General features: G+C 41.5%; 1 protein-coding gene and 1 long non-coding RNA gene across 4 annotated transcripts in view; both read right to left on the reverse strand.

Annotated features, from left to right (window-relative positions):
• The window catches only part of NRG3 (neuregulin 3), a gene marked incomplete at its 5' end in the record, with an annotated part of 1046633 nt that overhangs the window by 885602 nt on the left and 138366 nt on the right, over positions 1 to 22665 (reverse strand). The gene's annotated exons all lie outside the window — the stretch shown is intronic.
• On the reverse strand, positions 14248 to 16734 carry LOC308528711. The gene is made up of 2 exons (XR_013996728.1): positions 15382 to 16734; positions 14248 to 15197 (listed from the first exon to the last, which is right to left on the reverse strand). It is a non-coding gene; the product is annotated as an uncharacterized lncRNA (long non-coding RNA).

The raw sequence follows: 22665 nt of genomic DNA on the forward strand, positions 1-22665 counted from the left end.
AGGCCAGTGCTGGCCAAGGAGGAGGAGCAGGCTGCTCAGGGAGTGAAAACATGCAGAAGAGGGTGACAGAACCAGACTGGCCAGCTGAGAGGCAGGACAGGGATGCATGTCCAGTGTCAAGGTGAAAGGAAGCAAGAAAGACCACAGAAAGCTCAGGTGGTGGTCACGGGTGCAAGTGGATGAAGTTCAGGAGGATGGCTCATTGTGCTTCGCTAACACCAAGCGCCTGGCCAAGGCTTTGTTTCATGTGGTGCATGGGCAGAAAGCAGGCCCAATTCACTCCATAAAACCCCCATTGAGGTGTGGCAAATGGAATCTTGCATGGCCACTTAAACAAAAACTAAACAAAAATCACGAGTCGGGCTCCAGTGATCTGAAATTGAGGCCCCACTCTGTTGTATGAGGACTGTCATTTTTGTTGAGTTGCATAACTTATCTAGAAACTGATGTAAAGATAATGCCTACCACCAGAGGGCGGCAATGAGGATTAATGAGACAACATGACCAAGGGTTAGCATTTTGCCTTGTACTTGGCATGGGCTCAGAAAATATTAATTACACGCCCTACTGTTATGTGAACTTACTCATGGACACCTTAAGAATATGACAGGAAAAGGTAAAATTATGAAATAAACTTGAACTACGTTTTTCAAAAGGAAGTTTACAAGGTAAGTAATTGAACCTATAGGACTTTGCATATTGGATATGCTTTCAGTTTATCAAAATTTTTAAAACAATTAATGAAGAGGTAAATCCCTTGGCCATTCCTTAATGAGTAAAATGAATACTTTAAGATGTCACTAGGTGTTGAATTGTTAATTTCAAAAGGGCTTTTGAGATTTTTGTTTGTTTCGGTTTGTCTCCACGCGCTCCCTCTCCCTCTCCCTCCCCCTCTCCCTCCCCCTCCCCCTCCACCTCCCCCTCTCCCTCTCCCTCTCCCGCTCCACTAACATTGCTCTCCATAATTCCCAAGGCATTGTGAGCACCTTCCATGTGCCATAAAGACCCAACCCTCACTGAGCTGGTCCCTCCAGGTGTGCAGACAACACAGTACATGTGCCTCACGTTTACAGTTTGCCAAATCCCCGTGCATTCACTTTCCCCCTTAATTCTCACAACAACCCTGTGAAGTGTGGGTGAGGCCGAGGCCATTACTATTCCAATGAAAAGAAGCAGAAACTGAGGTTTGCCGAGTTTCAGTGTGCTGTGGAAGTGTGAACAGAGAACTGCTACTTGCTGTCCCCCAGCCCTGCGTGTGTTCATAAAGACACGCTGTAGCTATGAGGCTGGTTTGACTCATGTGCTTATTAGAAAAAGCCCTATCGTGCCCCTGAGAGAACTGTTCAACGATGTAAGCAGGAAGAGGGGAAGGAGCAACTGTGTTTCCTGCCTTGGGTCCGTGCCAGGATGAGCTTCGCGACAGGATTGGTTTGGTGGAAGGTGTCATGTGCATACATCCAAGACAATGCCGGTGCCAGGGGATCGCTGTACTCACCTGCGGTCCTGGTGCCATGGAGACCAGGCTGCAATCTGCCCAGCTCCCTGTCCGCCCTGATGGAGCTGGGAGCGGTGCCCAGTGAAAGCACAGAGGGAATCCTGTGCTCTGGCTCCCTGGCCGGCCCCCGTGCCAGGGGACTGTCTGGCATGCGGGACCCTGATTGCTCCCTGGAGTGGAGCCAGGCCTGACGGGCAGTCTGCCTGTCCAGAGGCTTTCCTTTCAGATGGAGAGCTCTGCCTGTGATCTGCCAGAGGGGCTTCCCAAGGAAGTGCGACTAAGAACACAGCCTGTGTGACGGAGGCCACTGCCAACGGGGAACGCAAAGTGAAGAGTCTGGAGCCTCAATGAGACAGGGACCGGGCGAGGGTTATAATTCACCGTCTAATCCACATCTCACAATCAGTAAAAGGGAGCTTGTCAACAGTCTAACCTTTACAGTGCATCTGGCTACTGATAAGGTACTAGTTACTAGTTACTACTCTATAGCTGGTCATGGGTCGCAGGATGACAGAGTCCTAGAGATCTGCTGGACAACACAGTGCTGGTATTTAACAAGACCACTGTACCCTTAACAATTTCCTAAGAGGGCAGATCATGTGCCATGTGTTACACAGCACAATGAGGAACATGGTGGATGTTCTTCTACAGGAGAGAAAGGCATGCCTTGATTTTAGCATCATTCATAATAACCCACGGGCTTTGAGTCAGAGAGGCTCAGCTTGGACTAATGTTTCACTAGCGCAGCCCCCTTGCAACTAGGAAGTTAATTTCCCAGAACCTGGTTTCTCAGTCCGTGAAGAGGGGATAACATCTTGTGCTTTTCAGGGCTGTTTGAAGGATTAAATGAGAGAGCAATTATGAAAGCAAATGGTCTAATGCTTGGTCCAGAACAGGCATCCTTCAAATTTAATGGTCTCCCCTTTATCACTTCAGCTTCTTTTTGGTGCTAGCATGTTTATCTAACTTAAAGTGAGGAATGGCTCTAATCTAGGACCCATAGTGTATGTCAACCTCTTAGGTGTAAATGCAGTTCTTGCCAGAAATTCCCATTGCTTCATACCCATCTTGGTGGTAACCTCCTTTTGTCTCTTCAAAACCCTTGAGAATGCACCCAGCACCTTCCCAGTCCCGTTCCTGTCCATGATTCTACTGCCGAGAATCAAAATGACAGACAAACAGCAAGCAACAGCCCCCGACTCCACTGCAGAAACAGCGGCTGCATGTGGTTGTTCGTCATACATGTGCCACTGCATGAGCAGCCTCGAGATGCAGGTCACTGCCTCCACGCAGAAAATCCAGGCCACTCAATCAAAGTGTCCGGGAGTCTTCTAACCATGTGCCGACTAAAAGGACAAGTGCTGATCACTTTCTTCAGCGCAGTTAGTTTTGCACAGTGCAAGGTTCCCCCAAAGACACACGGTTTATTCTTAAGCATAGTCTGAAAGAAACAGTCGCCCTTCCACCCACCCACAAAGGGAATCCAAGGGAACTTGACAGGTTTTGCCCCCCATCTCTATGTGCCTATTTTTGACTTACTTCTTAAGCATATTTGAAATATCTTTCCAACAACTGATAGGAAATATTTAAATATACTTACCTATGGCGACATTTTCAAAAAGAATAGTAATGCCACAGTATTAGAGAGAATGAAAATTCAAATCCTGAATTGATTTTAATAAGATGCCTGGACTACAGTTTAGCATAGCAACAGTGCTAAAAATCAGCAATGAGTATACAATTTTTCTACTTTCATTAGAGATAAAAACAACAACAATGCTGATCCAAAGGTGCTCAGAAGGAATGAAAACACGGTGAAGAGGAACATAAGAGCAAAGAAACCACAGGGTATCAATTCTGTGTATCTGCCTTCCAGCTTCTGAACACAGGGAGTTAAAAGAAATCCATGTTTTAATATGCTGTCTTGAGTACCACAGGCATTGACACACATCTGCTCCTTCCTCTGGCATCAGTGTAGTGATGGAGCACGCTGATGCATTTGACCCGAGGTCAATCCTCACTCCCCAGGACCCAGGGCCATGGTGAGCTGGGAAAGCAGGCGAGTGAGTCTGGCTGGAAAGCATAAATGCAAGCTGCTCAAACTGCAGGCCAGCATGATAAGGAAAAGGAAACCCGCTGCGTAGAATACAAACTCTGTTCAGGACCACGGACAGCGCCTGGTAAACTAAATTCCTTCTCAGTCTATGCTTTAGAGACACTCTGGCTTTTAGGGAACGCAGGTAAAGATGAGGTGACTTCTGTGAGGAAAGTGGCTCCTGTGCTGAATTTTTGTGCCCTGGGCTGGGGCAGGATGCCAGACCCACATGAGACGCTCAGGCAGCTCTCAACACAATAGGTCAGGGCCTCTGCCAACAGTCCAGTTGGAAAGATAAGAAAATCTACCAACAAGGTCGGAAGGAGTGGGCTTTAGCTAAATTGTGAAGAATTTAAAGAGGGTAGTGACCAAAGAGGAGGTGATGTAAAAAGTAAGAAATGGGGAGGAGCAAATGCAGATGAGGGCAGGATGTGCCCCAGGGCTGGGGAGGAGCAAATGCAGATGAGGGCAGGATGTGCCCCAGGGCTGGGGAGGAGCAAATGCAGATGAGGGCAGGATGTGCCCCAGGGCAGGGCAGGGCCAGGCAGGGCAGGGGACTAGCATTTGCACAGCTGCTTGGATAAGTCAGCTGCATCCAGGACTCCCTGTCTTCGCCCAAGCCCTGTGCAACCAGGGGCATTTTTCTCACTTTAGATAGAAGGGGCATAAGCCTGAAAGCCATTAGGTAGCTTGCTGCAGGCCATGCAAGTAGAAGCTGACAGAGCTCTTAGTCTCTCTGATTCCAAAGCCCAAGCACCCGCTCTGCTCCTTCGCAGGAAGCACCTTGGGTTTGCCAGGACACCTACTGATCTGAACACACGTGTGCAGACACATGTTCAAACAGGAATCCTCTGAAGCAGGGATTCTGGAGAACCACTACTTTGAGTGCATATCTCAGATGGAGGGACCAGGCAGGTAAAGATGGGGTGACTTCTGTGAGGAAAGTGGCATTCAGTGCTCAGTTAATTCTAAGACTGTACTAATAGGTCATAGATCCAGCTATTAAAGGACTGACTCCTCTCATGCATACAAAATTGCAAAAGCTTAGGGGAACAGTTAAAAGTCCCAGAGAAGGAAGTAGCTCTGGCTTCACTGTGTTCGCTATAAAGACTAGAAGAATTCAAAGTCTCTGACCACCCACCCCAAAGTTCCTCAGGTAGTCCAAGATCATCGCTTATTCTTATGGAAAATTTTCTACCTCCGTAAATATATTACTACACTGTTAACGGGCCTGTGATTTTTAACTCTCTGACAGGTAGTTAGGAAATAAGAAGAATATAAATTACAAATATAAACTAAGGTTGGCAAGGTATGCAGGGGTTTTCTGAGATGAAGTAGTGAGGCAGTAGAAAAGTCAGGTAAGCATGCAGTTTAATTTAATGATAACATATGATGCCCTATCGTCAAAGGGAGCTATAGAGATGACTGGACTTTCCTCACAGCCCTGGTGCATCATATGTTTGCCTATTACACATGTGCTCATACCCGCTTTTCAAGAGTATAGCCATCAGCCATTCATTCATTCATTCATTCATTCAATCGTTCTGCAAATAATTCATAAATTTTGTCTATGTGCCAAATACGGCACAAACACTATGAACGCGAAAACTAAGATGCAGTCCTAGTCTTAAAAATAGAAATTGAGAGGCAACATTAAATTAAAATGTCACATAGGAAACACGTAACTCATTCCCAAGCACATGAGAGGCAGAAGGAAACTTAAAACCTGGTAGAAGGCATCAGGGAAGGCTTCCTATGGCGCCTGCGGGAGGTGACTCAATGGGTAAATACTAGTTATCTGAATAAAGAGGGGACAGCTAGTGTGGGGGGAACCTCTGCCTCAAGGGAAGACTGCACTGTCAGCAGTACATTCGTCCAGGTTATCGCAGTCCAGCCTCGCACTGGGCTATTTACATCCCTATAGGTTGTAGTTACCTGACAGCAATGCTAAATGATATCTGCCTACCAGGCGGGCGACGTTCTGTGTCCCAGCGTCCCACTGACTTCCCTCCCACTGGGCAAGAGCCTACTTTGGCTCAGTTTGCACCACCTTTCAATATTCCCGATGTCTAATTGGATCTGCTCTTTGGCTTCTTTTACACTCATTATAACATCATACTGGTTCCCGCCTTAATGAGTTAAATGTTTAATACGTGTTCACTTTACATCTACGTGAGGGTCAGGGTTTTACCTGTTTTTTCAAATGATTCTCTGACAGTATATTCAGTAATGACATGCCCATAAGGACAAATGAGTACCTGTGAGGAGCGTGATGCGCTCCGAAAAACCACAGAAACTGAGGTCTGGAATAGTGCAAGATAGTGCTGTTAACATGGTTGAAATTTTATTCTCCACCAGAGGCCCGATGCACGAAATTCATGTAAGAGTAGGCCTTCCTTCCCCTGGCTTCCCTCTGGCACCCGGGACCCAGGCTCCCCTCTGGCCACCAGCAGGCACCTGGGACCTGGGCTTCCCTCGCAGCCCCAGCTTCGTCCGGAAGGTCATCTGGAAGGACATCTGGTCTAATTAGCATATTACACTTTTATTATTATAGATCACCAGCTAGCGTAGACTCCCAACTATCATAGAAACAGCCAGGTAAGTTCAGGGACAAAGTGCTGTTACTATCCACAAAATGGATCAAAATGGATAAAATAATTTTCCTCACTTAAGAAATAAGATCTTCAATGAGATCCTCTTCCTAGAAATCAAGAATTGTTCATGTCCAATATGACTTCACAGGTTTCAATTCTGATTACTGCCATTATTCTGATCCATTAGGAAGACAGTCTTCACCTTCTGGAGACCCGCTCAGTGTCACAATGAAAATGCTCTACTCTCAGGGTAAGCAGAGGCCTGCCCTTCTCCCCACTGCATTTTTGAATCAGCATAGCAACACCAAGCATCGCCAACTGCACAGCAAAAGAAAAAGTCGGAAACCAAGAAGAGGCATTAGAAAGAAAAAAATTTAATCTATTTTACTAGTGAGAGTATCAAAGTTTTCTTTCATATTCTGAAAATAATATGGACAGAAATAACTTCTGATTGGTGGGTGGTTCGTAATAAATGGAGTTTTCAGATCCATCAACAGAACAGTGATATCTTGACTCTTAAATAGAAGCACATAATTAACATACACTTTTTCAAAGTAGTCCTTGGAAACCACCAAAAGTCAATTCGGATACAATCCTAACAGTCCAGGATTCACCCCATGGCCAGAGCCAGTATCAGGGTGGTTGCTTATCAAGCCGGGGCCTGAGTGTCTACTCCTCCCAACCAACAGCAGCCAGCCTCCTTCTGAACAGCCCAGAGTGTGAATGGCCCATATGAGGTTGGTGTGGAAGGAGTGGATTCCAGCATGAGAAGACTAACAATGTGTTTTATGTTTCTGAATTTAAGGCCAAAGCAAGTCCTTGAAGAATGCTCCATCCACAAGGATGGCCAACGTCTCCATGGGAAGACGGAAGTGCAGGTCACACACTTCTCTGATGAAATGGACAAAAGGTGGTCAACGGGGCGCTATGAGAAATGAATGAGGACTACGAATCAGTGCCCGACGAGAGCTGAAGAAATGCCAAAGATCAAGGAGTGTATTTGTCTATTTGATACAGGAGCAGTGTCACTGCTATCCCTGAGAGTGAAGTTTAGTTACATCTGTGCCGGGCATTACACTTTCCCAACCACAGGGTATCATGAGTTTTTCAATTCCTCTTAGGAAAAAAGAGAGCATTGGTGGGTGTGGCTCAATTGATTGAGCATCTATCCATGCATGGAAAGGTTGGCGGTTTGATTCCCGGTCAGGGCACATGCTGGGGTTGCAGGCTCAATCCCCAGTAAAGGGTGTTCAGGAGGCAGCCAATCCATATTTTGCTCTCTCATCAATGTTTCTCTCTCCTTCTCCCTTTCTCTCTCTCCAAAAAATCAATTAAAAAAAAGGAGATAACTTTTTAAAAATAGCATGTTGATAATGTGTACTTATAAAACATGTATAGGCAATGAAATTGCTTTCTATTTCATTTGATTTGTGCAGTCACTTGGATAATCAAGTAATTTCGATCTGTATCACCTTGAAATTATTAGCAGTAACTAAGAATAAAGAGTTAGAATGTTATAATTAAAGGCTGAAAGAGGCATAGCTAACTTGTAAAATATTAACCCTGACAGATGCTTTCTTGAGAGTATCTACTGTATAACACCCATTCAGATATTTAATTAAAATCCCTGGTCCACCTAACACAGGTCCATGGGAATAGCAGCGCTTCATTATCCAATATGACTTCACACTAATAGATGTGTGCACTCAGTTGAAACAATTTTACCTAAAAAATGTAGCATTAAGGAAGGTTGATGATAACCTGTGTATTTAAATGGGACAGGTCTGCCATGATGGACTTGGAGATATTTTCAGGATAATGAATGTGGCTGGGAAAATGCTACAGGCTTCTTCACATAGATGGGGGCCTCATGTTTTTTCAGATTCTTTAAAAGTAATATTTGAACTTCTACATATTAACTTTCATTTTTGTAATCAGATGTTGTCGGGGATTTTCCAAATTTCAAGAATTAATATCTACTCTTACCTATAATACAGACTAATTTTTTAAAAAAGATTTTTTATTTATTTATTTGTTTAATATATTTTATTGATTTTTTACAGAAAGGAAGGGAAAGGGATAGAGAGTCAGAAACATCGATGAGAGAGAAACATCGATCAGCTGCCTCCTGCACATCCCCCACTGGGGATGCGCCCGCAACCCAGGCACATGCCCCTGACCGGAATTGAACCCGGGACCCTTCCACCCACAGGCTTACGCTTTATCCACTGAGCCAAACCGGTTAGGGCTTTATTTATTTTTAGAGAGAGACAAAGGGAGAGGGAGAGAGAGGAAAAAAAAAAACACTTTGATTTGAGAGCAAAATGCTTTCCACCAGGGATCAAGCCATCAACCCGGGTATGTTCTCTGACTGGAACCAAACCAGCAACCGTTTGGTGCACAGGACAATGCCCAACCAAATGAGCCACACCGGCCAGTGCAATATAGGCTACTTTTAATACTGTTACTTCCCTGCATTAATGCCTTTAAGACCCTCTGTTCCTAATGAGTTGACCCTCAGAATCTTAAAAGCTGTATTCTAAACCTCCTTGGTTCTTATACAAACCTATTTTTGCAAACTCATCTTCCATTTATTTATTTTATATTCTTTATGTCCCTTTCTGTCCCCATCTCCCTAACTTAGCAATGAAACCACCCTCAACCCTTCATGGACCCACTCAAATTCCATATTCTTCCCTACACTTGTGCACTCCTATCATCCAGATGCAAGATTTCACAACTTCACAACACCTAAGAATAATTTGAAAAGTACTGGTTTTTGTTATCAAATTAGTATTATTATTGCCTCTGCTTCAGTGCATATTAAAATTAATATTGTTTGTTCTTATAAGGAAAACGTGGCTTGATTCCATCATGGAAAGTCAAATCTTGTCCAAGTCCTCATGACAGTGGTGTATAGTTTCCCTGCTTTATAGAGCAAGGTTTCAGTATAGATCATGTTCTCTCTCTGGGATATTTCCTGCCTGAATTTCCTGTTTAGTCTCTCTCACTTACGACACTTCCATTTATATGTTTTTACCTGTAACTCTGACACACCATATGGGTGCCGGCTCCTTCCCTCACTCGGATATAAATGGTAAAATCCAGAGCCCCATACACTGTGACCTAGAGGTGTGCACAGACCACTGCGCCGTGCCTGCTCCCTGCACACTCCCCGTGCTGACATCACTCATTGAACTCAATCACTGTTAGTGTCAACATCATGGCCACTTCCATTTTCTGTGATATTTCCTGACTAAGGAAATAAGCAAAGGTCTGGTGGAGCCAAACAGCCTCATTCTATCTGCTTGCATGAGCCTCTCTTGGCATCATTTTCCAAGGGCACCGTTGGCTGCCCTCCCAGAGAGCCTTGCTTCCTGGGGAACAATCTAGCTCCGGGCAAGGATTTAAGTAAGTGAAGCTCTGTTTTTGTTCTGATCTCTGAAAACACCCCGCTAATCAAGAAGGAGCAACTCGTCTATTACACCACTGTGTCAAAGTTCCTGTGTATGATTTCACACCAGGATTTGTGTCTGAGGGCAGTTTTTTCAAAGGAATCATTCTTCAGAGAAGTCCTTTGCCAACATGAGAGATGCTCGATTGTTTTCTAAGGTGGCTCTTTAGTTCCCAAAGGCAGGCCATAATGCCTCTTGAGATGGTAAAAGCCTCCTTCAGATAATTAAATAAGCCACTGGAAGTGTCAAAATGCCCCAAAGTCCTAATTAGCTCATTACACATCAACATTAATTAATGATTTTGAAGGTTACCATCCCACTGCAGGGCCACCAGAACACCAACCTGCTGTTGGTTCCCAACTAGTGCACTAGAAGATCTAGTTGCTTGCCTTTCTTTCATTTAAAAAAGTTCTATAAGTGACAACCAGCGAGATCTCTGGAACTGGTCATCTGTGTGGGCCCCAGCAGATAAAACAGTGAGGTGGGTAGCGATCATAGGACAATGTTGATTGACAGCTTTGAACAGAGCACAGTAACCAATCTAAAGCACCTTAGGGAAGAGTTAAGGTGATCAGAACGATTATTCTAAAATAAGATGTAGGTCCAAAAGGACTTACTACATTGCTTATTTTGTTTTGATACAATCACACCTTCCAGACACCATATTGCACGATTAACTAGAACTGTTAAACTAACAGTTATCATTTATTAATTCCCTACTACATGCCACACACACACAGACACACAAAAAGTCATCTAATCCCAACCACTCTGCAAAACAGGCAACATCACACGGCCAGCAGAGACAACAATGGGTTGCTAACATAGCTTTGATGGTCTGAAGACCTTTCTTCATCAAACCATGCCATCACCACGCAGGTCTGTGAGAGTTAGTGGTTCGAGTTCCATGTAAATCTTTACATGGTGAACATATTTCTTAGTTCTTTTGTGCTTTTTGTTAGTTAAGATTCATACAATACCTTCAGGAACTCAGGCCTCCTTCTTCACCCACCAGAAGGAGCTGCCAAAAACAGAGATGAGTCCTCACAACACTCGAACACCAGGGCAAGGGTTTGTAGGAGTAGGGATGGGGGCGGAAGTAGCAAGTCAGAGTGCAAGGCTGCTCTGCACGAGGGTTCAATCGCTGCATTTATGTCGGGTTCTTCTCGTTCCCATCCCTTCAACAAGCAATGTTTAAGTACCTCCCAGGCAGAGAGCATCCTGGCTAAGCAGATGGGACATATCAGGCTTTAAGAAGTGTTGGGATGAGAACTTTTTATATTCTTGCACCTCCCTTATTTGGGGAGTAAGATTATTGAAGTACAGAAGGCAAATGCAGGAAAAGGTGGCAAAGTATATCAAGTGGGAATGCATCTGGATGCAAGTCACAGAAACTCTGACTCCAACTCAGGGTTTGTTTTGACTCCTGTGGCCAGAAGTCTGGTTGGTGGGCAGGAACCCAGAGAAGCCTGGGCATGACACCGTCTCTCTTCGTGTTCACTAGATGCCCCCCGCATAACCGCAATTTTAGACGCAGCACTGGTGTTCAAGGCAAGAAGATAAACAATGGGGAAGAGGCAGTGAAACAGAATTCCACTTGCTAAACATCATCTGATGACAAACCCCATTAAAATGGAAGTTGGGAACAACCTTTCTCAGCTGTTTTCATAGAAGCCAGCCAGAGAGAGGGAGGTTGAGCGTGGATACTGGATGGGACCGAATCCAGGCCACATTGCTTCCATGAGCATTCTCCCAGAGCCTGGATTCTGAGTCAAGTCTCTGACCAACTTGGTGTCCCCTACCTCCTGACTGTTCCTCTCTCCTCCTCTTGTCCACACCCCCACTCCGGAAGCTCCCTTCAGCCTCGGTGTGAGTGGGCACAGCTGCCTGATTGGAGGCTCGGTAGGTTTGCGGGAGAGAGGCTGCCCTGTACCACACCTACACCCACACAGCACCTCAGCTCCAGCAGCTCAAGTTCTACCTGATGCCTGGATAGGAAGTTAATTTTGAATGTGAATTGTACCCACTAAAAAAATTAGCAAGAGAGTGACAATATCCAAGCAGCATTTAAATATGGTGATGTGGTTAATGCTTTCCTCATATCATTCTTTAATGCACAGGAAGAAAATTGTCTGCTATGACAGAAACATCATTTTGAAATTTGAGGAAGAGTTAATAATCTTTTAAATTCATCCTTTCAAACACAGTTAAAATCATTTCCCTGGAGAAGAGATACCGTGAAAACCCTAATGGAAATAGCTCCCCATAAAGTTGTGTGGGACCAGATGACCTCACTAACCTCCAAAAGACTGGGAAACAAAAGCCCATAACTTGAATCAAAGAATATTAATAAAAACTTAACTTTCAGCAGCACATCTTTTACTTTATACTTTGCTTAGCTTTCTAAAGCATGTTTCTATTAACATGCTGAATCCTGGCCCAGCAGGGTGTGGCTCAGAGGTTGAGCATTGACCCAGGAAACAAGAGGTCACAGGTTCCATTCCTGGTCAGGGCACATGCCTGGGTTGCAGGCTTGATCCCCAGTGTGGGGCGTGCAGGAGGCAGCCCAGCAATGATTCTCTCTCATCATTGATATTTCTATCTCTTTCTCCTTCTCCCTTTCTCTCTGAAATCAATAAAAATATAAAAAGTAAATTAATTAATTAATTAGTTAGTTAATTAATTAAAATGCTGAACCCTGAATAAGTAGATAGCAGTGAGGTGACTTCAGCTGCTTATATTAGGTCTCCCAGGACTACTCCACTGAGTAGCCACAAAGGACACTCAGAAAGCTGAGGTGATATTTACAAATATGTCTTGTATTATTCACTTATTCTTGTGAAAACCAACTGATTTAAAATCATGAACTGCTCAGTGAATAAACAGAAATAATATCCTGAAACAGGAGACTGATACTTGGGTATTTACCTGAAGAAACATTTTGACTTTAAAACAAACTAACTGAAAATGAAGAGCCTCAGACTGATACAGGTGATTTCCAACATTTTACCTGAAAGTATGTTAGCAGCTCTTTTGCCTAGAAGCAGATTGGAAAATGCATGCTTGCTGTATTCTATTTTTTGTTGTTAAAACCTTAAAGTCATTATGAAAACAATGATTAATAGTACCTGACCAAACTTGTAAAAACTGTTCTTAGGCCTTTCTCTTTTAGGAAACATGATACTGGAGACTGATTACTCCTTTTTCTATTAATACCTTACGCCTCTTCCAAAATGGATATGTTAGTGTCCTTGTTGTTGTTGCTTTTGGAGAGACCAAGAACCAAAACAAACCCCAACACAATACATAAAAATTCTGTGTTCCAGCCAATAACAAATAATAAATTTTGAGTAAAAATATAAAATTCCTTAATAATTAGAGCATACAAATATGTCAAACACAGGCAATGCTATCACTGTGATTAAGCTTTAAATTTGGCTCTGACTCTCTAAGCAGCCAAGCAAAACCTGCAATATGATCAGTTAAGAAGTATTAGGAAAAAAAGTCAAGAGTAATGTTTTTCCAGCATTTAATTTTTTATATTTTTTAATATGTTTTATTTTATTTTTTATTTTCTAACATATTTTTATTAATTTCAGAGAGGGAGAGAGAGATAGAAACATCAATGATGTGAGAGAATCATTGATTGGCTGCCTTCTGCATGAACCCCAATGGGGATCAAACCCATAACCGGGCATGTGCCCTGACAGGGAATCAAACCATGACCTCCTGGTTCATAGGTTGAGGCTCAACCACTGAGCCACGCTGGTTGTGCAATGTATTTAATGTTTTAATTAAAGCTGATTATATTATAATTCAATATAATATTAGTTTCAGGTGTACAGCATAGTGGTTAGACATTTATATAACTTATGAAGTGATCCCCGTTAAGTCAAGTGCCCACCCAATACCATACACAGTTATTACAATATTACTGACTGTATTCCATTTTACTTTACTTCCTGTGACCATTGTGTAACTGCCATTTCATAAGTCTTAACCCTTCACCTTTCTCACCCTGCCCAAAACCCCCCTCCCATCAGGCAACCATCAGTTTGCTCTCTGTATCTATGTTTGTTTTTGTTTAGTATGTTCATTGTTTTTGTTTTTTAAATTTCACATAGGTGAAATAATATAGTACTTGTCTTTCTCTGACTGACTTATTTCACTTAGTATAATATCCTCTACCTTCATGTCAAAAATGGTAAAGTGTCATTTTTTTGGCCACATATGTATGTACCACTTCTTTATCCATTTGCTATCCCTCAGTGGACTCTTAGGTTGCTTCCATATCTTGACTTTTGCAGTGAACATAGGGGTGCATATATCTTTTTGAAATAATGTTTTTGATTCCTTTAGATAAGTACTCAGATTGGAATTGCTAAGTCATATGGTAGGTCTATTTTTAATGTTTTGAGGAACCTCCATACTGTGTTCAGTGGTATCTCATTGTGGTTTTAACTTGCATTTCTCTGATGATTAGTGAGTGACCTTGAGCATCTTCTCATATGTCTACTGGCCCTCTGTATATCCTCTTTAGAGAAATGTTTATTCAGGCCCTTTGCCCATTTTAAATCAAATTATTTGTTTTGCTTTTCTTTTTTTGGGGGGAGGGGGAGTTTAAATTGTATGAGTTCCTTATATATTTTGGATATTAACCACATATCAAATGTATCATTGGTAAATATCTTCTCCCATTCATTAGCTTGTCTTTTCATTTTGTTGATGGTTTTCTTTGCTGTGCAACTTTTTTTAGCTTGATGTAGTCCCATTTGTTTATTTTTTTTCTTTTGTTTCTGTTTCCTGAGGAGATATGTCAGAAAAAACAATGCTAAGAGGAATGTCAGAGAGTTTACTGCCTATCTTTTCTTCTAGGAGTTTTATGGATTCAAGCCTTACATTTAAGTCTTTAACCCATTTGGGGTTTATTCTTCTATGTGGTGTAAAAAAAGTGGTCTAGTTTCATTTTTTGCATGTATCTGTCCAGTTTTCCCAGAGCCATAAATTGAAGAAACTGTCTTCACCCCATTGTATGTTCTTGCTTCCTCTTTCATAGGCCCGTGGTCGGCAAACTGCGGCTCGCGAGCCACATGCGGCTCTTTGAGTGTGGCTCTTCCTAAGCCTTAGGAGTACCCTAATTAAGTTAATAACAATGTACCTACCTATATAGTTTATGTTTTAAAAATTTGGCTCTCAAAAGAAATCTCAATCGTTGTACTGTTGATATTTGGCTCTGTTGACGAATGAGTTTGCCGACCACTGTCATAGACTAATTGACCATAGAGGCATGGGTTTATTTCTTAGCTCTCTATTCTATTCCATGAATCTATATTTCTGTGTTTATATCAATACCATGCTGTTTAGATTACTGTAGAATTGTAATATAGTTTGATATCAGGTTAGCACTTAATTGTTCAAAATGAGTCTTTCACATATTGGAATATCATTGTTATAGGAAAATGGACATAACAATATTTTCATAACAGAAGCATTACCCTATTTCATATGGCTTTCTTTTAATGCAGTGGTTCTCAACCTTGGCTGCACATTAGAATCACCTGGGAATCTTTTTAAAATCCTGATCTCTGGGCCTCATCCTCCAGAAATTCTGTTTCTTTGTTACTAATGTTGTGGCCCCACCCCATAACAAAGAAACAGAATTTCCGGAGGATGAGGCCCAGAGATCAGGATTTTAAAAAGATTCCCAGGTGATTCTAATGTGCAGCCAAGGTTGAGAACCACTGTTTTAATGGCTTTGTGAGGACAGCTCAATAAAGATGATTTTGCAAGGGGATATACCAATGTGGTTCAAATAAGTAAACTGTGGTAACCCAACAGATTGGCAACCTTTCTTTATAGCAGAGACCTTAATATAGTTACTATCCCTAGGAGGGTTTTTCATTTGCTTTAGGAAGAAATCCACAAACACCTGTTCCAATAAACACTTTCATAGAAGGGCCATAAATGGGTTAAAATATCTTTCTCTTCTTGTAAAGACTTGATCATCTCCTGGACACAAGGTAGGATGGGGACCACAGCAATTTTCTCCCCTGTGTTTATCTGTGTGTGTGTGTGTGTGTGTGTGTGTGTGTGTGTGTGTACAGCCGACCATAGGGAGGGATAGAGGGATCTTTCTATGATGGAATGAGCTTGCAGTCAAAGCAGGGAGGAAAGACTTGGAAGCTTCAAATGATCCAAATCAACTCACCTATCAAAAAGGAAAATTATCTCAAATAACAAAGTAGATAGAATAAATAAACCCCAGGAATAAGATATTAAAAATTAATTAGAAATTTCCAATATATGCATTAAACAATGTCTGATCATACTAGAAATCTAAGAAATACAAATTCAAACAAAAACAAAACACAATTTTTCTCCCATTGATTTATCAAGACTTAAAACCGTAATTTCAGTGTAGCTGAGGTTCCAGGGGACAGGCAGGCTCAGACTCTGCTAATGGAAGCATGAGCTGAAAATTCAAGCTTTCTTCAAGTAAATATCATAATAAATATGAAAAGTCTTTAAATATGCATGTCCTCCAACCAGCTTTTTTCTACTAAGAAATGACTCTGAATGAATTATCACAGGAATATAACCATATGAATATATATAAGAATAACTGCTCTAAATTACCCATATATCCCAAATTAGCACACTAGTTAAAAGTTTTCAAAGTACAACATATACCCAAATTCAATATTACTGTCAAATATATGGACACTGAAAAAAATCAGAGAGATTTAAGTAATTTTCACATTTTGTGTATGACAATCTGCATTTCTACCTTTGATAATAAACAAGTTTCATTCCTTCTAATAGCAAAAGGTTCTTCAATTTAACTTTGAAAGCTAAACAATGGGGTAAAGTTAGAAATAGCTGTTCCAGTATTAATTTTAAAAATAAGGATTTTAAAAATTCAGTTAAGGTGTTTGCAATGGCATCATAAAACCCACTGGGACTAAACATCTAAACACCATTGACTTTTAGGCATATCTGACCATTTTCAAAGAGTGCTGGAAATTTGCTTGCAAAATATCATTGCCAATCCGTGAAAATCACAACATATTCATTTGCTTCCCTCAGAGCTGAGCAGATTGAAAGATGCTACGCTCCAGCCTCAGGCTGCTGGAGGAAGCTCCAAAGGACAGTAATTACAACTTCACCTCTGAACTAAAGGAAGGACTGGAATGAGGAAGACTGTTTCATCTGATAGGCTTTCAGGAGATTGTACCCTGAAGATGGCTGAGTAGCTGGATTTAATGTGAGAAGGGACAACCAGATCTGCCACCTCTGAATCCTTCCCTCATTGTTCAGATGAGAAAACCTCAGCCAAGGCAGGGAAAGTGACCCAGTCATGGAGGAGTCAGGGTCAGAGCTGGGACTGAGCCCAGTCCCTGCAGGGCACACACTTGGATTCTGCTTTATTGCCTGGGTTAATCCTCTTATCTTACATAGAATTCTTATAACAACAGTTCCATAAGCATCATCTAAGGCAGCACTTCCCAAGCAAATATTAATAATGAGAGCACCTACTTAATTAAAAATTTCTGGCAGCCTTGTCAAAGAAGGCAAAAGACAGAGGTGAAATTAATTTTAATAATGTTTTTTACTTAACACAATATATAAAAGTATCATCATTTAAACCTGAATTCAATATAAAAATGAAATGAAACTTTACATCTGTGTGTTGTTTTGTGTGTGTGTGTGTGTGTGTGTGTGTGTGTGTGTGTGTGTGTTTTGGTTTTGGTTTTGGTTTTTGTTTTTTTGGTGCCAAATGTTTGAACGTCAATGTGGCTTTTATGCTTATAGCGCTTCTCAGCATGGGTTAGTAAAATTTAAGTGCTCAGTTGATTTTATGATTTTCCTCCCTAAAAGGCAGCATCCATTGATACTTTAGGTCTCAACCTAAAGACAGTAACCTTCATAAGGAAATCCACTGAAGAAGCCACACCAATAATGAGGAAACACCACAAATACTGAGGTGAACTGTGACGTAGGCAGAGCCTTTCTTGCATTGGCTGACAGCTTTCAGAATGAAAATATTCTCTCACCATGAAATAAGGCTGATTCAATGAGGGAGTACTAACATTTCTATCTGCTTATCTTAATCCTACAGGCCTTCTCCCCAAGAAGATCCCCAGGTGCCTTCTGCAGGATAAGGCTGTCCCCTCCTCCTCAATTAGTGAGACTTTCATTCAGTTTCTTGTGTTAATTAGCCCTTGATCTTCAACCTCCCCACACAAAGTACAGTCACCTTGATAAACCTGGACCACACTCTGCTTGTCTAAATCTCCAAACACCGGAAAGCAGCACAGCACTGTCACAGTGTAAGTGCTCAGAACACGTCTTACCAGATGGCTAAATACAGGGTGTCCCAAAAAATGCACACACCACTGTAGCAGCTGATAACTCAGTTTTGAAAATGAAATGTATTTTAATATACACTGCCTTTCTAATTATTCAAAATGATGGATATTCAGAAGGTCATGCTCTCTTTCAGAAAATACTATAATTAAAGTGAGAAGGAAAAAAACAAAACAAAACAAAAAATAAAAAACACCTCATGCAAACATTGCAGCTTTTTAGCTAGACTCAAAGGACAAGAATTTGGAAAAAAAGCCACAGGTCAGGAATCACATTTGCCAACCAAGCATTATCTAAAATTATTCCTTCAAATCAGAAATACTTAATCCTAAGTCAAAGGAAGCGTGTGTGTGTGTGTGTGTGTGTGTGTGTGTGTGTGTGTGTGTGTGTGGATGCCCCAACAGCTTGTTAGAGTTTCAGTAAACAACCCCATCAGGCTGATATAAAATTATCTTCTTGTTTTCCTGATTCAACAACAAATTATTGCTTCAATGCTTGGTAATCAGAGTAGCAAAACTCCTGAGGATTCAATAAACAAATTAGAGATTCTTTATTATCCCTGAACAAAGTTGAATTTGGCTTCAGAAAATGTTTTAGAAGGTGGGACTATTCAGGTGCATTTTGATTGATGTTCTGCTAGGGCAGTGCTATAAACTACAAAGCTAATTCCTGCTTAAATATTTCTGCCTAATTTCCGTTCATTGCTAAGATACTAGATAGCCTATAAGCAAATTTATCTACTTTATTTTTCCAGGAAAATTTACTTTATTTCTGGGGTTGGAGGTGGAGGGATTCCATTTTAACCTATAATATTTAGGCTTATTTAGGCTTTCTTTTTGCCCTCGGTACCATCTCTGGCAACTGACTTAATTCCCAGACCGAATTTAGGAGTATGTGGCAAAAGCATCTAAAAAATCAATAGAGTCCCCATGTCGCTCAGTCCCAGGCAGCCTTGCTCCGCATGCTGTGAGAGCTCACCAGCGCTGTGGTTCCACTTGCTGCACTTCTCAATGGATTGGAAATGCCCTGACCCAAGGTCAGGTGGGAGTGTGTAAATGTAAAGGCTGTTTCGCCATAGAGCTCCAAGCCCCCGCTGCAGTAAGTCACGAAGGCCATTTCCAAGGCGCTGGTCTGTGTCCTGCAATCCAGGGCTGACGATCTTCTTAGGAATAGCACACGTTTCTGCTTCCTCAAGACAATCAAAGAAAAGCCAGTGGTGTTTCTTCAGGAGCCTTGTCATGCTCCTCTCCAACAAAGACACAGGGACCCTGCTTCACCCCCAGCAGAACTGGCAGTGTGTCAAAAGCTCTAAGAAACTAATGCCAGTCTACTGTCTTAGAAAGTCCGTTAAGTACTGAAGTCACTTTTACAATAAGGATATTAAATGATCTATAAAATCATGGGAAGATGGATCATTCCTTAGAGCAGGATGACACAATTAATGCTGAGCAGCAGCATGGCCCTGCGGAGTGCATGAAACTGATGGCCGAAGACCCAGGTGGTCACGTGATTCCTGGGACGTTGGGCAGGTCAGGTAACTTGAAGACGATGGGTCCTGACCAGTTTAGGATTATAGACGTCTTTGAAAATCTGATAAAAATCTCTTCTTGGAAATTTTACTGGGATCACAGAACCTCCTTATCCCCAAATCCTTGCCAGGACCCAAGTCAAGAATTCCTTTTATGGATACCTGAACTCGGGGGCTTATCCCTAGAATCTATGCTCTGTGAGAGTGGGGTATGTCTCCAGAGCCCGGGGCAGTTCCTGGTCCCAGTGGGTACTCAAAAGGGATTTGATGGATATCATTGAATAAAAGTATCATGTATCTTTTCAAATATTAAAGACAGTTTATATAAAGGAGACTTGCAATTTATAAAATATTCTACAAATATGTTATTATTTTGTTAAAGTAATTGCAAGCAACATCTTATGCTGTTTTCTAACTGATAATTTCAGTGAAACATATAGTCACAATTTACAGTTCTCCAGAAGGTAAAACTTTTTTCTACAAATATGAAATTTTTAAAAATTTGTAATTGTGCTTCAACAAAGTTCTTCCTTTGAAAATCTGTATAAATATCAATAAATTAATAAACATGAAAGTGCCCCTCAAGAAATCCTATTCTCCACCTTTTATGTCCTACCTGATTCTAACGATATCACACTTGTCAAAATTTCAAAGTTGAACATATAATTCATCCTCTCATATGAGACTATTCGGTCAACAAACTCAATTGCTTGCACTTTCCGAAAATCTCCCACCTGAGTTCCCCACCTTTTATTTCCCATGGCTATGCCTCACCCTGACCCTCATTACCTTTCACTTGAAAACATACAAGTGTCTTTCACAGCCATCAGGATAGATACTATCAAAAACATAAAAACTAACAAGTGTTCACAAAGATGTGGAACCCTTGTGCACTGCTGGTGAGAATGCCAACTGCTCTAGCTACTGGAGAAATGGTATGGCAGTTCCTCAAAGTTTAAAAATAGAATTACCATGTGATCTAGCAATCCCACTTCTGGAATCCCAAACAAATTGAAAGCAAAATCTTGAAGAGATACTTGTACACCCATGTGCATAGCAGCATTGTTCACAAGAGCTAAAACATGAAAGCAACCCAGTGTTCATCAACAGATGAACAGAAAAGCAAAATGTGGTCTAAACACACAGTGAAATATTCTGCAGCCTAAAAAAGGAGGAAATTCTGACACAAGCTGCAACACGGATGAAAGTTGAGGACATGCTTTGTGAAATAAGTAAGTCAGGAAAAGACAAGTACTGTACAACCCCACTTCCATTAGGTGCTTAGAGTAGTCAAAATCATAAAGACAGACTAGAAAGGTGACTTTTAGGGGTGAGGGTAGGGGCAGGTGGTTATAGTTTAACTGGAATAGAGCTTCAGTTTTACAAGATAAAAGTTATGAAGAGAGATGGTTGCACAGTATTATGCATGCGTTTAATGCCACTAAACTGTACACTTAAAAGTGTTTAAGTCCTAGCCAGTTTGGCACAGTGAAGGGTCACAGGTTTGAATCTGGTCAGGGCATGTACCTGGGTTGCAGGGTTGATCCCAGCCCTGGTCAGGGCATGTACAGGTGACACACAATCAATGTGACTCTCTCACATCGATGTTTCGCTCTCTCTCTCTCTCCCCTCCCCCCCGCCCTCCTTCTGTTCTCTCTAAAAATCAATGGGAAAAAAAATTTCCTCAGGTGGGGATTAACAAAAAAATGTGATGAAGATAGCACATTTTATATAATGTGTATTTTACCACAGTAGAAGAAAAAACTACATGAACAGATACTTCATCAAATATATGATTTGCAAATAACTACAGGAAAAAAAAGATGTTAAGTATCAAAAAAAATAAACTATGAAAGTGTCCTCAACTTGTCTCCCTCCAATCCATCCTTGACACCATTTCCAATCATCTTTCTAAAACACAAGTTTGATTATATGACTCTCCTACTAAAAAATTAAGATTTGTTCTGTGTCTACATTTTGAGGAAAACTGAAATATGGCAAATGATGTCTTTATTCCTCTGGCCTTAACTCACTTCCCTAGCATCTCCCATCTTACACTCCCCATTCAATTCACGGATAAAACACTGCATTTCAGAAAATAACATTATTTACTCAGTATCATATAGCTGGTAAAGAGTGAAGACAAAATGTTTTCCCTGGCTTTTTTTTCACACAGTAATATTCTCAAATCTATATTGAACTCTCAATAATCAATTCACAGAGATCTTCCCTGAGAAAATCTAGGAAAGTCTGTTAAGCGAAATGACATGTTTCAAAGCAGTGCCTTCAAAATCTTGTGACAGATTAATCTGGTGCTGCATTAATCAACTGTCATACTCTCCTTTCCACAGAACACACGTGAGAATTTTCACCTGTTCCTCCTTCACGTTTTAAGGCAATGCTGACTACCTCGCTGTTGCTCCCACCCGGAAGGGAGTGTCTCAAACCATATGATGATTCCAATGCAGATTCTAGAGAGAAACTTCGCACACCATACTGAGTAATATGCTTGGCTTAAAGAAAATAGATCAATTCCTACATTTCCTATTTGTGGACTAGAGATCTCTAAAAGCTTGCAAGAGAATCCATTCTCTTCATTTACACAGAACGCACACTGCCCTTCTCTCCCACTCTTCACCTCTGCTCCTCACTCATCGGTCTGGATATTCTACCTTCTAGAATCTCTCCAGTCTCTTCCTCTGTGCTCCCTCTGACCAGTTATATTTAAGCTCCTCTTCTCCTCTGCATACATCTCTGGTTTCCCTCTGCTGCCCAGGACTGAGACCTCCTCCCAGAACTTACAACCCTCATGCTCCTTCTGTCAGGTTGTAGATCAGCTCCACCCACCTATTATATGTCATCCCCAATACTTATCAACATTAGGCCAATTCTTCTAGCCCAGTCCAGAGTCCTGATCTTTCTTGCTTGTATTATGATCCTAGGCAAGACACTTAATTCTCTGTGGTTCATAGGACTTATGTAAGGATTACATGAGATAATACATGAAAAGTTACATAGAATAATGCCTGGCCCCTGGGACCCTGGGAGCTCAATAAATACTACTATTATGTTTAGCAATTCTATCATGCTTTGTTTCTTTTAAGGAGGCACTTTCAACAACTGCAGAAAGA

This window comes from Myotis nattereri, assembly GCF_964212035.1.
Source record: "Myotis nattereri genome assembly, chromosome: 13".
Taxonomy (NCBI): Eukaryota; Metazoa; Chordata; class Mammalia; order Chiroptera; family Vespertilionidae; genus Myotis; species Myotis nattereri.